Here is a 3616-nt window from a genome sequence, read left to right on the forward strand (position 1 = left end):
GGCGGTGGGATGGAGCGGCTGTGATAAGAGCGAGGCGCCTGCACGGGCCGCGCCCGCTCTCGGCGTAGAGGCTGCAGCAGGGGCAGAGGGGGGGGGGGATGGCAGGATATATCGAATCACAGTCCGATGCCCTCGGCCCCCGACCATCCCAACCAACCCGGCTGGCTATCACCTCTGATGAATGAGGATTAGTTAAGAGAAAGAGGGAGGAATAGAGAAAGAGAGAGCAAAGAGAGAGGGCATAACAGGGGGGAAATGAGAGACGAGAAGAGAGAGGCTATCTCTCAATAATTGAACCGAGACTAAACGCTCGCCCCGAAATACAACGGCGGGGAGTGAGGGGAAGAGAAGAAGACTCGGCCGCGGGTGTGAATCCAAACACATGCACACATGGTGTGAGGGGGGCCCGGCACCATCCTGGGCGGACGGACCCTCGCCTCTCTCCGCTCCCGGGGCTGACGCTGCTCTCCATCGCGTCTCGGAAGCACGCAGTTTGAGAATGAGAGCTCGCCCAAGAAGACCGAGAAGTTGACATGGCACATGGCACACGGCCGCGCGCCCCGCCCTGCAGCACACTAGCGCCCCAAGCATGCGCGCAGCATTCCTTTCATAAAACGGGCTCATGGGGGGACGGCTATCGCAGTGTCACGCTCCGTGTCACGCTCGGCCCGTCAGCGCGGCCAGAAGAGCGCCGAGTAGTTTCGTGTCAGCAAATGCCATCACGGGTCCTGCGGTCCTGCGGGTCCCCTGCATCCTCGTCTCCAGCTGCTGCCGCTGAATGTGCTCGCCGGGCCCAACACGCCTCAGTGCTCGGCGCGTAAACAGAGCTCGGCGCACATACCGCGTGCGGGAGGACTGGCCGCCGCGCCGCGCCCCGCCACGCCAAACAGCCAGCAGCGACCGCTTGATTTATTAGTTTAATTTTGCCTTTTGCTCTCCAGTTTGCTTCGGCCCCTCTCTGGTCCGCGGCCGACGCCGTCAGCAGACAAACTTTTCTGAAGGTCGTTTTGCTCCGCGGGGCCCTTCCCTTCCCTTCCCTTCCCTTCCCTTCCCCCTTCGCTCCCTAGCAGCAGCCCGCGGGCGATACCACTGCACTTTCATTATTCTCGGCATCGGCGACGCCGGCCGTTTCCTCGAGCGTTTCTCCCTGCCGCCCGCCGGTGTTTCTCTCTGTTTCCTCTCGAATTTCGACGAATTTCCATCACCGACGCGGCGTACGGTACATGCTGCGCGGGAGCAGATGATTCTCGGTATACGAATGCGCCGCTGGCACCGCGCCCCCGCCACGGTCCTGTTCGCTCTAATTAGAGAGAGAAGGAGAGAGTGAGGGAGGTAGAGAGGAGGAGGGAGAGACAGAGAGAGATTGGGGGGGGGGGGCTGTCCGTGTCCGTCCATTGTTGCGCCCCGCGCGCACCAAAAAGACGGATGGGCCCAACAACAGCGGCAGCCTCAGCGCCACGCTCGACTACCTGTCCGTCAAGCCTTTCCCTCCCCGTCCTCTTTACGCGCCCAACTCGTCATCCTTTCAATCACGTTGCTGCTGCTGCTGCTGCTGCAGAGATACAACAACAATGTAATTATTATGAACGGCGTGGACCTCCCCGGAGCAGCCGGGCCGGACATCAGTGTCCAGGCGGGGGGCTAATTGCCCGGAACATCTTCTAGGTGTAGGGAGACGCCCTACGACACCCTGACCTTGGCAGCCCGGGAGATATCCTGGAATCCTGCTGACGATGGCGTCCTTGATTCGCCCGCCGTTGCCGGTTGCCATGCCCGGCAGCTTCGCCACCTGACACCTGCCCGCGCCCAGTCCTGCTTCTGGAGAGCCTTTTGTCGTCCCGTCCCGGTGGACTCATCCCCGGCGTGGTCCTCAGAGCAGCCCAGGTAACACCCGCCCCGCTGCAGTTACGGCCGGCGGTGTATAGAGTTGTTTTCTTTTTTGTCGCCGTCGTCCGACCGGAAGTGCCTCGCGCGCCAGGCACCCCGTCGGCGCATCACCGTGAATCCGTACACGATCCGTACGCTGCTGGCCGGCTGACTGACCGGCACAGGTAAGTCCCCCTGGTCCCCCTGCCCCCCTCCTCCAGGCTCCCCGGCCTTCTTGTTCGTTTCGGGGAAGGCATGGCGCGGCGGTGCGGCCGGGCGTGACGGGGACGCGCTCTCGCCCCGGGCGCGGCGCGCTTCAGCCTCACACCTTATTGCGGCTCTACCATTCACACCTTCGGCACACCCATTCGCACCTCGTTCCATAACCACCTCCACCGACTCAAATTTTACCCGTTTCGCAGGAAATATCCCGCGAATCATTCGGTAGGGGGGATTCACACGAGCATGCTGCTCTTCCCGCGCAGCGCACCGCTCACCGCTCCAATGGCTGCTCATTCACCGGAAAGTGGTTTTCTCGCCTGGTGTCCAAATTAATTTTTCCCCTTCTCCATCTTATCTCTTTAGCAGCGTCATCCTGTCATCGAGGCTGTACTTTCACACACTACTCGTTTTTATTTATTTATTTTTTCTGGTCCGCCCCATCCCGCTGGTCAAACGGACTGACCTGCCCCAATCCCATGCCGCGGCCCATCGGGCGGCCCGTCCTGCCCTACAGGAAGTTGTCCCACGGGGCCGCGGCGCCCGACCGGAACACACGCGGTGTGTCCGCCGGACGACGACACGACGCAGAGGCCTCGACAGAGGATGGCAGCGGCGCACAGCGGCGGCTGTAGGGCGTCACGAGGAACGGCCGGCGCGGGCCGAGTGTCGGCGCTAAGTCACATTATGGTGTCCCTGCCCCTGCTGCTACTGCTGCTGCTGTTGCTGCTGCTCTTGCGCCTGAAGTGTTCCCCGAACAGACACGGCGCGCCTGCAGGAGCAGACGGAATGCAAGCAGAGCGGCGGCGGCGGCACAGCAGCAGGGCGACCAGCAGCGCGGCAAGGACGGCATGCATGTAAAGGCACGTTAAAGGGTCAAAAATATCCCGAGATGAGCAAAGCCGGCCGCAGCGCACAAGCCAGCACAATGGGTCCGAGTATCAGCGCCACGGCATCTCCTGTCCTCGACGCGGTGGTGGCGGCTCCGGGGCTCGGGGAGCTCCTGTGGCACACCACGAGTGGAGCGGCAAAAAAGGAACGAGAGGAATGTAAATGATTTCCAAAGAGAGCGCGGCTGCCTGCCAGCATCGCCAGCCCGGCGGCAGTGCCGCCAGCCAGCCAGCCCAGCCCGACACAAAAAGAGACACGGACACCTTTCGATTCGTTGTTTGCCGGGCCTGGTCGGCCTGGCCGGCTACCTGGTGGACGACAAGACGGGAGCCGCCAGGTGCGCGCGTCGGGTAAGAACCGCAAGACCAAGGGCAAGGAGAGGGAGGGGGTGGGGGGGCGTTTTGTTTGTGGAATCGCCACCATCATCATCACCACACCACCATCATCATCGCATGGACCATCATCATGGACAGTTTTACCGCAGCAATGCGGTGGTTCCAGCGCGGCGGCAGCATTGTGCGCCGGGCCGGCTGAGCGTGTCGCAGGGCGCATGCGGACGCACGCACTCGGGCCTGGACGATGTCCTGGACACGCACGGCTGGGGTCTTGGGCGCGGCGCACGCTCCTTGAGGAAGGTTGG

This window comes from Frankliniella occidentalis, unplaced genomic scaffold, assembly GCF_000697945.3.
Source record: "Frankliniella occidentalis isolate FOCC.00 unplaced genomic scaffold, Focc_3.1 Scaffold34, whole genome shotgun sequence".
Taxonomy (NCBI): domain Eukaryota; kingdom Metazoa; phylum Arthropoda; class Insecta; order Thysanoptera; family Thripidae; genus Frankliniella; species Frankliniella occidentalis.